Below are 13,975 nucleotides of genomic sequence, written 5' to 3'. Positions count from 1 at the left end.
CCAGATTGCTCTCTGGTGACAAGGGGAGGGGAGGGCTAGCCCCTTGGGTCACCTACAGTGGTCTGCAGGGACAGCCAGGGTATGCACACTACAACACAGAACCCTTGGTTTTTGTTTCACAGGATTTCTCTGTTCCTCTGAATATAAGCAAGATGGCTGAGTGTGTCCACACTCAAGATGTGGACATACCTAGAGCAGAGATATTTTAAACCTGGTTCATTCTAGTCTATTCATAACAGATATTAAACAGCATTTGAAGACATTTCAGTATCAAATTTTTAGTTCTGAGCTGAATTCAGATGTGAATGCACTCAGATCTGAAATGACAGCAGTTCCCTTTCTATACCCAGTTCCCAGCAGAGGGGTTTACACTTTCCTGCAGTAATTTTCTTCATCAACAATAGCAATGAAAGTGAAGATTTGTTATCTACACATAAGTAACTAAACCCAGGGGCACAGCACAGCCCTGGACACTAGTTTCCCAGCAGTCAAGCAGCATCAGGGACAAGGGAAGACTGGGTGGGGAGTGTTGATATAGAGATCATAGAATATCAGAGTTGGAAGGGACCTCAGGAGGTCATCTAGTCCAACCCCTTGCTCAAAGCAGGACCAATCACCAACTAAATCATCCCAGCCAGGGCTTTGTCAAGCCTGACCTTAAAAACCTCTAAATGATGATCATTCACCTTCTTGTCCTTGCACTCCCTACTGTTGCTGCAAGGAAGAAGGTATTATGGCCGGCCTTTCAATGATCACAGCCACATTTGTCTCACTACCTCCCTTACAAAATAAGAAGGGAGCACCCAGGAAGCAGTGGAAGAAAAACAGAATGGAAACCACACACAATACCCAGCGCAATAATAATTCACCCTCCTCTTTCCTGCAACAACAGCTCCCCTTCAGCCTGAACTAGAATTAGAAAAGGGACCAAAGACACACCCCCTTCACAAACCCTACCCTCACTTTGAAGGTACCAGAGACCCTGACCCCACCATGAGCAAAACTCGAACAACCCTGGCATCCTGTGAGGGGACTGGACACCTCCCAGAAAAGAACACACCGATACACACACACAGAAGCAGCAGGGAACAGTGGGGCAGCAGAGGAAAACAGGGGTCCTTGTCACAGTAAAAAAGAGACAAGAGTTCAAGGCGGACAGGAGAAGGGGGGCAGAGACCCCTCTCCTTGACAGCCATAGTACAGGAGAGCCAGAAATCTGGTGAGAGGGAAAGGAGACCAAAGCCCTCCTTCCAAACTAGTGAAGACAGACAGGGAGTATGTTCGAAGAAGAGACCAGATGCCCCTCCCTCACTGAAAATGAATGTGGAAAGAATAAAATCAATTTTTAGGGGAAAAAGAGCCCTACAGTTCTGCTTTTTCTCTCCCCCACTTCATGTAAGAGCACTAGCCTACACTCTCTGACCCCCTTCCTATGCCTCTCACTGGGAAGAGAGGCTCTGGGAGTATAGGACAGAATCCCTTCCCCCAAGTGAAAACCACAGGGGTTGGGATCCCAAGGGAAGTAAGCCAGAGCCCCCTCCTCCACTGGGAGGCATAGGGAAGATGGGGATTAGAGGATTTAGACTTAGTAAGAGGCACAGGGTGGGGAGGAATAGGACTGACACACTCAGCCCTCAGTTTTAGCCAAGATGGTCAGGGAGGCAACCCCATGCTCTGGGTGTCCCCAAGTCTCTGACTACCAGACGCCAGGCCTGGACAACAGTGGATAGATCACTCAATAATTACCCTGTTCTGTTCACTCCCTCTGAAGCATCTGGCACCAGCCATTGTGAGAGACAGGACAGTGGGCTAGATGGACCATTGGTCTGACCCAGGATGGCCATTCTGATGTTCTTAGGGGAACCACCGGAAAGGGGTGTGTGGGGAAAGGGCTGACAAAGACTTCTGACCTCCCAAGCAGGAAGTAAGACTAGAACATGGTAGAGAAGACGACCAGCAACACTGCCCCGCTTCCCCTGCGAGTGAGAGGAGACAACAGCGTCCCCCAACCCTACAGTGGGAGGAGAACCTGGGAGAAAGGAGACTAGGGCCCTCACTACCCTGAGAAAAGAGACAGGGAATTGGGAGGTGCAAGAGATGATGAGGAAGGGGGGGATGGGGTCTCTCAGACCCGGAGGGCTTGATTCCTCCAACCCTAGTTTGTGGGAAGAGATAGGGGAGCCTGAGGGGCAGACACATCCCCAACTCTTCTCCCGCACCGCTCCTTGAGCATCAGAAAGAAAGGGGAAACTACAGTTCCCCGCCAGGTACAAGGAAGAAACAAGGGAATCTGAGGCCTGGAAACAAAAGGCCTCCCCAAGTTGGGGGAGGGACCCTCTTGACCCACTCTGTTCTCCCCACCCCCAGACCCTTGCCCCTTTCCTTCTCATTAAGATGGGAAGGAATGAGGTTCTGGTGACCTTCTCTCTCCCCACCCCAAGCTCCCTCAAACCAGAAGGGGCCCTACCCTCCTGGGAGGGGGTAAAATGGTGAAGGGGGCTCTGCTCTCTCTGTGGGGGAGAGGAGACAGGCGGCGAGGGGCTCTGGCCTCTCTCGGGGGGGAGGGGGAAGAGGCAGAGGAGACAGGCGGCAAGAAGGGGTGCTGGCCTCTCTCTGGGAAGGGGAGGAGGACTCTGCTTTCTCTCTCCCTGGGCAGGGGAGATGGGTGGTGAGGGAGAAGAAGATAGGGGCCCCCCCTGCTCTCCCCGGAGAAGGGGGGGGTAAGATAGCAGCGTCCCCCCCACCATCTCTCCCCGGAGTGGGGGCAAGATAGATGGTGGGGACCCCGCTCTCCGCAGAGGAGTGGGGGCTCCGCTCTCGGGGGGGTAAGATAGATGGTGGGGACCCCGCTCTCCGCAGAGGAGTGGGGACCCCGCTCTCGGGGGGGGTAAGGTAGACGGTGGGGGCCCCGCTCTCCCCAGAGGAGTGGGGGCCCCGCTCTCTCGGGGGGGGGAGTAGATGGTGGGGGCCCCGCTCTCCCTGGAGGAGTGGGGGCTCCGCTCTCGGGGGGGGGGGTAAGGTAGATGGTGGGAGCCCCGCTCTCCCGAGAGGAGTGGGGGCTCCGCTCTCGGGGGGGGGGTAAGGTAGATGGTGGGAGCCCCGCTCTCCCGAGAGGAGTGGGGGCTCCGCTCTCGGGGGGGGGTAAGGTAGATGGTGGGAGCCCCGCTCTCCCGAGAGGAGTGGGGGCTCCGCTCTCGGGGGGGGGTAAGGTAGATGGTGAGGGTCCCGCTCTCCCGAGAGGAGTGGGGGCTCCGCTCTCGGGGGGGGTGGTAAGGTAGATGGTGGGGGCCCCGCTCTCCCCGGAGGAGTGGGGGCTCCGCTCTCGGGGGGGGGGTAAGGTAGATAGTGGGGGCCCCGCTCTCCCCGGAGGAGTGGGGGCTCCGCTCTCGGGGGGGGGTAAGGTAGATAGTGGGGGCTCCGCTCTCGGGGGGGGTAAGGTAGATGGTGGGGGCCCCGCTCTCCCCGGAGGAGTGGGGGCTCCGCTCTCGGGGGGGGGTAAGGTAGATGGTGGGGGCCCCGCTCTCCCCGGAGGAGTGGGGGCTCCGCTCTCGGGGGGGGGTAAGGTAGATGGTGGGGGCCCCGCTCTCCCCGGAGGAGTGGGGGCTCCGCTCTCGGGGGGGGGTAAGGTAGATGGTGGGGGCCCCGCTCTCCCCGGAGGAGTGGGGGCTCCGCTCTCGGGGGGGGAGGTAAGGTAGATGGTGGGGGCCCCGCTCTCCCCGGAGGAGTGGGGGCTCCGCTCTCGGGGGGGGGTAAGGTAGATGGTGGGGGCCCCGCTCTCCCCGGAGGAGTGGGGGCTCCGCTCTCGGGGGGGGGGTAAGGTAGATGGTGGGAGCCCCGCTCTCCCGAGAGGAATGGGGGCTCCGCTCTCGGGGGGGGTGGTAAGGTAGATGGTGGGGGCTCCGCTCTCGGGGGGGGAGGTAAGGTAGATGGTGGGGGCCCCGCTCTCCCCGGAGGAGTGGGGGCTCCGCTCTCGGGGGGGGGTAAGGTAGATGGTGGGGGCCCCGCTCTCCCCGGAGGAGTGGGGGCTCCGCTCTCGGGGGAGGTAAGGTAGATGGTGGGGGCCCCGCTCTCCCCGGAGGAGTGGGGGCTCCGCTCTCGGGGGGGGGGTAAGGTAGATGGTGGGGGCCCCGCTCTCCCCGGAGGAGTGGGGGCTCCGCTCTCGGGGGAGGTAAGGTAGATGGTGGGGGCCCCGCTCTCCCCGGAGGAGTGGGGGCTCCGCTCTCGGGGGGGGGGTAAGGTAGATGGTGGGGGCCCCGCTCTCCCCGGAGGAGTGGGGGCTCCGCTCTCGGGGGGGGGTAAGGTAGATAGTGGGGGCCCCGCTCTCCCCGAAGGAGTGGGGGCTCCGCTCTCGGGGGGGGGTGGTAAGGTAGATGGTGGGGGCCCCGCTCTCCCCGGAGGAGTGGGGGCTCCGCTCTCGGGGGGGGGTAAGGTAGATGGTGGGGGCCCCGCTCTCCCCGGAGGAGTGGGGGCTCCGCTCTCGGGGGGGGGTAAGGTAGATGGTGGGGGCTCCGCTCTCGGGGGGGGGGTAAGGTAGATGGTGGGGGCCCCGCTCTCCCCGGAGGAGTGGGGGCTCCGCTCTCGGGGGGGGGGTAAGGTAGATGGTGGGGGCCCCGCTCTCCCGAGAGGAATGGGGGCTCCGCTCTCGGGGGGGGGTAAGGTAGATGGTGGGGGCCCCGCTCTCCCCGAAGGAGTGGGGGCTCCGCTCTCGGGGGGGGGGGGTAAGGTAGATAGTGGGGGCCCCGCTCTCCCCGGAGGAGTGGGGGCTCCGCTCTCGGGGGGGGGGGGTAAGGTAGATGGTGGGGGCCCCGCTCTCGGGGGGGGGGAAGCGGGGCTGAGGGGGGACTCTGCTCCCCGCCCCCAGCCGTGCCCCTGGCGCTGAGGGAGAGACTCTCTCCGGGCCTCCCCGCCCCCACCCCCTCGGTGCCGTCTCCCTGGGGGCTCCGGCCTCCCCGCCCCACGGCCGGCCCCGAGTGGGGGGGGTCACTCCCCCCCCGGGCCCGCTCGTTACCTGCCCAATGTGCTCACAAAGCAGCAGCAGCGGCGGCGCCCACCACTGTCACGTGACAACCCCCCTCCCCCGGTGCAGCGCAACGCCGCGCGGCCTCTCCCCCGCCACGTGACCCACGGAGCGCGCGCGCGCCGCCGAGCACCGTTCCACGCGACCCGGCGCGCCCGCCCGCTCGCTCTCCCTCCACGTGACAGAGGGAGACAAAGGCGCTCCCTCAGCACGTGACCAAAGGTTTCCTAGCGAGGCGGGGAGCGGGAAGCGCAGTCTGCCCCGCCCACAGAAGGGGCGGAGCTTCGCGGTCCACAGAGACAGGTACAGGCACCGGCTCGAAGGCAGGGGGAGCTCAAGTCCTGGCCCGGGGGGCGCTGGAAGGGAGCGGGGAACTCCGGGGCTGAAGGGGCGGGGGAGGTCAGCCCTGGGGTGGGGGGGGCTGGAAGGGAGGGGGATCTCTGGGGCAGGGGAGGGGCTGGAAGGGGAGGTCAGCCCTGGGGTGGGGGGGCTGGAAGGGAGGGGGATCTCTGGGGCTGGAGGGGGAGGTCAGCCCTGGGGGGGGGCTGGAAGGGAGGAGGATCTCTGGGGCGGGGAGGGGCTGGAAGGGGAGGTCAGCCCTGGGGGGGGGGGCTGGAAGGGAGGGGGATCTCTGGGGAAGGGGAGGGGCTGGAAGGGGAGGTCAGCCCTGGGGCGGGGGGGCTGGAAGGGAGGGGGATCTCTGGGGCTGGAGGGGGAGGTCAGCCCTGGGGTGGGGGGGGCTGGAAGGGAGGGGGATCTCTGGGGCAGGGGAGGGGCTGGAAGGGGAGGTCAGCCCTGGGGTGGGGGGGTTGGAAGGGAGGGGGATCTCTGGGGCGGGGGAGGTCAGCCCTGGGGTGGGGGGGCTGGAAGGGAGGGGGATCTCTGGGGCTGGAGGGGGAGGTCAGCCCTGGGGGGGGGCTGGAAGGGAGGGGGATCTCTGGGGCAGGGGAGGGGCTGGAAGGGGAGGTCAGCCCTGGGGTGGGGGGGCTGGAAGGGAGGGGGATCTCTGGGGCAGGGGAGGGGCTGGAAGGGGAGGTCAGCCCTGGGGTGGGGGGGGCTGGAAGGGAGGGGGATCTCTGGGGCAGGGGAGGGGCTGGAAGGGGAGGTCAGCCTTGTGGGGGGGGCTGGAAGGGACGGGGAGCTCTGGGGCAGGGGAGGAGCTGGAAAGGGAGGTCAGCCCTGGGGTGGGGGGGCTGGAAGGGAGGGGGATCTCTGGGGCAGGGGAGGGGCTGGAAGGGGAGGTCAGCCCTGGGGTGGGAGGGCTGGAAGGGAGAGGGAGCTCTGGGGCAGGGGAAGGGCTGGAGGGGGAGGTCAGCCCTGGGGTGAGAAGACTGTGGAGAAGATGTATGGGAGCGGGAGTTCAGCACTCTGGGGTGGGGTGGGATAGGGTGGGGGGGGCTGGAAGGGAGGGGGAGCGCTGGGACAGTGGAGGGGCTGTAGTGGGAGGGAGTTCAGCATCCTGGTGGGACTGGAAGGGAGGGGGATCTCTGGGGCAGGGGAGGGGCTGGAAGGGGAGGTCAGCCCTGGGGTGGGGGGGTTGGAAGGGAGGGGGATCTCTGGGGTGGGGGAGGTCAGCCCTGGGGTGGGGGGGCTGGAAGGGAGGGGGATCTCTGGGGCGGGGGAGGTCAGCCCTGGGGTGGGGGGGCTGGAAGGGAGGGGGATCTCTGGGGCTGGAGGGGGAGGTCAGCCCTGGGGGGGGGGGCTGGAAGGGAGGGGGATCTCTGGGGCAGGGGAGGGGCTGGAAGGGGAGGTCAGCCCTGGGGTGGGGGGGGCTGGAAGGGAGGGGGATCTCTGGGGCGGGGAGGGGCTGGAAGGGGAGGTCAGCCCGGGGGGGGGGGGGGCTGGAAGGGACGGGGAGCTCTGGGGCAGGGGAGGAGCTGGAAGGGGAGGTCAGCCCTGGGGTGGGAGGGCTGGAAGGGAGAGGGAGCTCTGGGGCAGGGGAAGGGCTGGAGGGGGAGGTCAGCCCTGGGGTGAGAAGACTGTGGAGAAGATGTAGGGGAGCGGGAGTTCAGCACTCTGGGGTGGGGTGGGATAGGGTGGGGGGGGCTGGAAGGGAGGGGGAGCGCTGGGACAGTGGAGGGGCTGTAGTGGGAGGGAGTTCAGCATCCTGGGGGGACTGGAAGAGAGGGGGAGCTCTGGGGCAGGGGAGGGGGAGCTCTGGAGCAGGGGAGGGGAGGGGAGGTCAGCACCCTGGGGCAGGGAGAGGGGCTGGAAGGGAGGAGGTGTTTCCATCAGCACCCTCTAAGCCCTGGTCTACACTAGGAGTTGAGGTTGAATTTAGCAGTGTTAAATCGATTTAATCCTGCACCCGTCCACACGACGAAGCCCTTTTTTTCGGCTTAAAGGGCTCTTAAAATCGATTTCCTTACTCCACCCCTGACAAGGGGATTAGCACTGAAATCGGCCTTGCTGGGTCGAATTTGGGGTATTGTGGACGCAATTAGATGGTATTGGCCTCCGGGAGATATCCCAGAGTGCTCCATTGTGACCGTTCTGGACAGCGCTCTCAACTCAGATGCACTGGCCAGGTAGACAGGAAAAGGCCCGCGAACTTTTGAATTTCAATTTCCTGTTTGGGTACATGGCAAGCTGCAGGTGAGTGCAGAGCTCATCAGCAGAGGTGCCATGATGGAGACCCAGAATCGCAAAAGAGCTTCAGCATGGACCAAATGGGAAGTACGGGATCTGATCGCTGTATGGGGAAAGGAATCCATGCTATCAGAACTCCGTTCCAGTTTTCGAAATGCCAAAACCTTTGTCAAAATCTCCCAGGGCATGAAGGACAGAGGCCATAACAGGGACCCGAAGCAGTGCCGCGTGAAACTTAAGGAGCTGAGGCAAGCCTACCAGAAAACCAGAGAGGCAAATGGCTGCTCTGGGTCAGAGCCCCAAACATGCCGCTTCTATGATGAGCTGCATCCCATTTGAGGGGGTTCAGCCACCATTACCCCAACCATGTTGTGTGACTCCTTCAATGGAGATGGAGGCAACATGGAATCAGGTTTTGGGGATGAGGAAGATGATGATGATGAAGTTGTAGATAGCTCACAGCAAGCAAGCGGAGAAACCGGTTTTCCCAACAGCCAGGAACTGTTTCTCACCCTGGACCTGGAGCCAGTACCCCCCGAACCCACCCAAGCTGCCTCCCGGACCCATCAGGCAGAGAAGGGACCTCTGGTGAGTGTACCTTTCTAAATACTATACATGGTTTAAAAGCAAGCATGTTTAATGATTAATTTGTCCTGGCATTTGCGGCTCTCCTGGATGTACTCCCAAAGCCTTTGCAAAAGGTTTCTGGGGAGGGCAGCCTTATTCCATCCACCATGGTAGGACACTTTACCACACCAGGCCAGTAGTACATACTCGGGAATCATTGTAGAATAAAGCATTGCAGTGTATGTTTGCTGGCATTCAAACAACATCCGTTCTTTATCTCTCTGTGTAATCCTCAGGAGAGTGGTATCATTCATGGTTGAAATAGGGTGCTTTTCTTAAGGGGACATTCAGAGGTGCCCATTTCTGCTGGGCTGTTTGCCTGTGGCTGAACAGAAATGTTCCCCACTGTTAGACACGGGGAGGCAGGAGGAGCTAGCCACGCGGTGGGGGGAGGCAAAATGCGACCTTGTAACGAAAGCACATGTGCTATGTATGTAATGTTAACAGCAAGGTTTACCATGAAAGAGTGTACCCGTTGTTCTATAAAATGTGTCTTTTTAAATACCACTGTCCCTTTTTTTTCTCCACCAGCTGCATGTGTTTCAAGGATCACAGGATCTTCTCCTTCCCAGAGGCTAGTGAAGATTAGAAGGCGAAAAAAACGCACTCGTGATGAAATGTTCTCTGAGCTCATGCTGTCCTCCCACACTGACAGAGCACAGACGAATGCTTGGAGGCAGACAATGTCAGAGTGCAGGAAAGCACAAAATGATCGGGAGGAGAGGTGGCAGGCTGAGGAGAGGGCTGAAGCTGAAAGGTGGCGGCAGCGTGATGAGAGGAGGCAGGATTCAATGCTGAGGCTGCTGGAGGATCAGACTAATATGCTCCAGCGTATGGTTGAGCTGCAGGAAACGCAGCAGGAGCACAGACCGCCGCTACAGCCCCTGTGTAACCAACCGCCCTCCTCCCCAAGTTCCATAGCCTCCTCACCCACACACGGAAGAACGCGGTGGGGGGCCTCCGGCCACCCAGCCACTCCACCCCAGAGGATTGCCCAAGCAACAGAAGGCTGGCATTCAATAAGTTTTAAATTTTTAAACTTTTAAAGTGCTGTGTGGCCTTGTCCTTCCCTCCTCCACCACCCCTCCCGGGCTACCTTGGCAGTTATCCCCCTATTTGTGTGATGAATTAATAAAGAATGCATGAATGTGAAGCAACAATGACTTTATTGCCTCTGCAAGCGGTGATCGAAGGGAGGAGGGGAGGGTGGTTAGCTTACAGGGAAGTAGAGTGAACCAAGGGGTGGGGGGTTTCATCAAGGAGAAACAAACAGAACTTTCACACCGTAGCCTGGCCAGTCATGACACTGGTTTTCAAAGCTTCTCTGATGCGAACCACGCCCTCCTGTGCTCTTCTAACCGCCCTGGTGTCTGGCTGTGCGTAACCAGCAGCCAGGCGATTTGCCTCAACCTCCCACCCTGCCATAAACATCTCCCCCTTACTCGCACTGATATTGTGGAGCGCACAGCAAGCAGTAATAACAGTGGGAATATTGGTTTCGCTGAGGTCTAAGCGAGTCAGTAAACTGCGCCAGCGCGCCTTTAAACATCCAAATGCACATTCTACCACCATTCTGCACTTGCTCAGCCTGTAGTTGAACAGCTCCTGACTACTGTCCAGGCTGCCTATGTACGGCTTCATGAGCCATGGCATTAAGGGGTAGGCTGGGTCCCCAAGGATAACTATAGGCATTTCAACATCCCCAACAGTTATTTTCTGGTCTGGGAATAAAGTCCCTTCCTGCAGCTTTTGAAACAGACCAGAGTTCCTGAAGATGCGAGCGTCATGTACCTTTCCCGGCCATCCCACGTTGATGTTGGTGAAACGTCCCTTGAGATCCACCAGTGCTTGCAGCACTATTGAAAAGTACCCCTTGCGGTTTATGTAGTTGCTGGCTTGGTGCTCCGGTGCCAAGATAGGGATATGGGTTCCGTCTATCGCTCCACCACAGTTAGGGAATCCCATTACAGCAAAGTCATCCACTATGACCTGCACATTTCCCAGGGTCACTACCCTTGATATCAGCAGATCTTTGATTGCATTGGCTACTTGGATCACAGCAGCCCCCACAGTAGATTTGCCCACTCCAGATTGATTCCCAACTGACCGGTTGCTGTCTGGCGTTGCAAGCTTCCACAGAGCTGTTGCCACTTGCTTCTCAACTGTGAGGGCTGCTCTCATCTTGGTATTCATGCACTTCAGGGCAGGGGAAAGCAAGTCACAAAGTTCCATGAAAGTGCCCTTAGGCATGCGAAAGTTTTGCAGCCACTGGGAATCGTCCCAGACCTGCAACACTATACGGTCCCACCAGTCTGTGCTTGTTACCCGGGCCCAGAATCAGCGTTCCATGGCATGAACCTGCCCCATTAGCACCATGATGCCTGCATTGCCAGGGCCCATGCTTTGAGACAAGTCTGTGTCCATGTCCTCATCACTCTCGTCACCGCGCTGACGTCACCTACTCACCCGGTTTCGCTTTGCCAGGTTTTGGTGCTGCATACAGTGCTCGATAATGCGCATGGTGTTTAATGTGCTCCTAATTGCTAAAGTGATCTGAGCGGGCTCTATGCTTGCCGTGGTATGGCGTCTGCACAGAAAAAAGGCACGGAACGATTGTCTGCCGTTGCTCTGACGGAGGGAGGGGCGACTGACAACATGGCTTACAGGGTTGGCATACAGGGAATTAAAATCCTGTAAAATTTTTAAAATTACAGGGATGGCTTTACATCAAGGAGAAACAAAAACAACTGTCACACAGAATGTCCCGCTCAAGGATTGAACTCAAACCCCTGGGTTTAGCAGGCCAATGCTCAACCCACTAAGCTATCCCTCCCTCTGGTATTTCAGGCAGGACTTCACAGAGGGGGGAAGGGAGGGAGGGGGGAGTAAATGAATACAAAACAAATCTGGTCTATTTCTTGTTTTGATTCACTCCATCTATCTTTTACATCTTTGGCTGGCAGCAGACGGTGCAGAAGAACTGCAAGGCATGCACATCTCCTGGCTGCTTGGCTGAAGATGGTACAATAGGACTGTTAGCCATCCACATCTCCTGCCTGCTCACCATAAGATGCTACAATAGGACTGCCTGCAGGACTAAAGAGAATGACCTGGTCGAGTCACTCCTAATTTAGTCCCTGCACCCATATCTGCCCAGGCGCTCCTGACCGACCTTACTGAGGTGGCCAGGAGCACCTCGGACATGATGAGGATGGTTTTCAGGCCTATTGTACCGTCTGCTGCCACAAGGCAATAGGTTGCTGCTGCTGTGTAGCAATGCAGTAGTACCCTGTCTGCCAGCACCCAGGAGGCATACGTTGACAGTGAGCTGAGCGGGCTCCATGCTTGCTGAGGTATGGCGTCTGCACAGGTAACTCAGGAAAAAAGGTGCGAAACGATTGTCTGCCATTGCTTTCACAGAGGGAGGGAGGGAAGAAGGGCCTGATGACATGTACCCAGAACCACCTGCGACAATGTTTTTTGCCCCATCAGGCATTGGGATCTCAATCCAGAATTCCAATGGTCAGCGGAGACTGCGGGAACTGTGGGATAGCTACCCACAGTGCAACACTCTGGAAGTCGACGCTAGCCTCGGTACTGTGGAAGCACTCCGCCGAGTTAATGCACTTAATGCACTTAGAGCATTTTGTGTGGGGACACACACAATAGACTATATAAAAACAATTTCTAAAAAAACGACTTCTGTAAATTCGACCTAATTTCATAGTGTAGACATACCCTAAAACTCTGGTTCAGAAAATTGGTTTAATGTGAAAATTGTCACACTTATTCTAAAGCCAGGGGAGGATGCTTCTTCACCATCTGAAGAAGATCCATTAAATATTTTTGAGCTAAAGGTCATTGAAAAGTTAACCTGATTTCAAAAATGACATTTGTTCTTTGTTTTCCTTTTAAGTCCTTGTCTACTTGCATTTAAACAGCTGTAAAAATGTGGGTGGAGACCAGTTTTATTTCAGTTTAAGTATCTTATTTCAATTCATCTTAAACAGATTCCTAATCTATTTAGGCCAGTGCGGTTTTCTGCGGGTCACGACCCAGTATTAGGTCGCGGAATGTAAGGCTCTGGGTCACGGCAGCTTTGGTCAGCACTACCAACCGGGCTGTTAAAAGTCCCGTCGGCGGTGTTGCCTGGTTAAAACAGGCTAGTCCCTACCTGTTCTGACAGTGCACTGTGGCCAGCAGCAGGTCCAGCTCCTAGGCGGGGGGGCCATGGGGCTCTGCGTGCTGTCCCCGCCCCAAGCACTTGCTCTGCACTCCCACTGGGCAGGAACCAGCCAATGGGAGCTGGGTGGGGCAGTGCCTGCAGGCTGGACCTGCTGCTGGCCACTTCCAGGGGGCAGCACAGTCCATGGTGCTGGGAAAAGCAGGAAGCCTGCCTTAGCACCCCCGCTGACTGGGAGCCACCTGAGGTGAACCTGTGGCCCAATCCCATGCCCTAACCCTCACCCCCCAACCCAGAGCCCCTTCCTGCACTCCAAACCCCTCATTCCCAGCCCAACCCCAGAGCCTGCATCCCCAGCCCTGACCCTTGACCCCCTCCTGCACCCTAAACCCCTCATCCCTAACCCCACCCCTAGCCCTCACCCCTGCACCCCATCCCCAGCTCCGTTGGATCACGGGCATCAACAATTTTCTTCAAGTGGGTCGCCAGAAAAAAAGTTTGAAAACCACTGATTTAGGCTATGTCTATGCTGCACTTTTGCTGGTAAAACTTTTGTCGGTCAGGGGTGTGGAAAAACACACCCCGACCGACAAAAGTTTTACAGATGAAAAGTGCTGGCATGGACAGCACTTTGTCGGTGGGAGACGCTCTCTCACCAACAAAGATACTGCCCGTCATGGGAGAGCTCTCTCCTGCCGACAAAGAACAGCTACACTGTGTACGTTACAGCAGCATGGCTGTATCGCACAGTTGTGCCACTGTAAGGTACGCAGTATGGCCTTAGCCTCAGACTAAACTGAGAAAAGACAAGGGTGCTCACAAAGGCTTTTGCAACAGTTTAAGTTAGTGTAAAAAGCATATCTTAAGTTAAACCAGTGTACCTTTTTCTCATGTAAATGAACCCTACCTCTGAAACAGCTTGTTACTTACTGCCCCTGCAGACTTTCCATACAGTTAAATCCTCTCTCAGGGTATGTCTACACTACGGAATAAGGTCGAATTTATAGAAGTCGGTTTTTTAGAAATCGGTTTTATATATTCGAGTGTGTGTGTCCCCACAGAAAATGCTCTAAGTGCATTAAGTGCATTAACTCTGCGGAGTGCTTCCACAGTACCGAGGCTAGAGTCGACTTCCGGAGTGTTGCACTGTGGGTAGCTATCCCACAGTTCCCGCAGTCTCCGCTGCCCATTGGAATTCTGGGTTGAGATTCCAATGCCTGATGGGGCTAAAACATTGTCGCGGGTGGTTCTGGGTACATATCGTCAGGCCCCCATTCCCTCCCTCCCTCCATGAAAGCAAGGGCAGACAATCGTTTCACACCTTTTTTCCTGAGTTACCTGTGCAGACGCCATACCACGGCAAGCATGGAGCCCGCTCGGGTAACCGTCACCGTATGTCTCCTGGGTGCTGGCAGACGCGGTATGGCATTGCTACACAGTAGCAGCAACCCATTGCCTTCTGGCAGCAGACGGTGCAATATGACTGGTAGCCGTCATCGTCATGTCCGAGGTGCTCCTGGCCACGTCGGCTGGGAGCGCCTGGGCAGACATGGGCGCAG

The 13,975-nt window shown here is 58.1% G+C and overlaps 1 protein-coding gene and 1 long non-coding RNA gene across 7 annotated transcripts in view; one reads left to right on the top strand and one right to left on the bottom strand.

Moving 5' to 3' along the window:
- The window catches only part of UBAP2 (ubiquitin associated protein 2), a 136,219-nt gene extending 131,096 nt beyond the window's left edge, over positions 1-5,123 (bottom strand). For 5 of the 6 annotated variants that reach the window (XM_073343389.1, XM_073343392.1, XM_073343390.1 and 2 more), the window contains exon 1: positions 5,009-5,123. The gene's annotated coding sequence lies outside the window, so the exon portion shown is untranslated. The remainder of the gene's footprint in view (positions 1-5,008) is intronic. The other variant, XM_073343391.1, reaches the window with a different exon arrangement.
- Positions 5,124-5,227: 104 nt separating this feature from the next.
- On the top strand, positions 5,228-9,387 carry LOC140911094 (uncharacterized). Its single transcript, XR_012158831.1, has 3 exons — positions 5,228-5,320; positions 7,790-8,194; positions 8,765-9,387. It is a non-coding gene; the product is annotated as an uncharacterized lncRNA (long non-coding RNA).
- Positions 9,388-13,975: the final 4,588 nt, after the last annotated feature.

This window comes from Lepidochelys kempii, chromosome 5 (genome assembly GCF_965140265.1).
Source record: "Lepidochelys kempii isolate rLepKem1 chromosome 5, rLepKem1.hap2, whole genome shotgun sequence".
NCBI classification, from domain to species: Eukaryota; Metazoa; Chordata; order Testudines; family Cheloniidae; genus Lepidochelys; species Lepidochelys kempii.
Note: the sequence above shows the minus strand (reverse complement) of the source record. Positions and strands in the feature narration are given on the sequence as shown.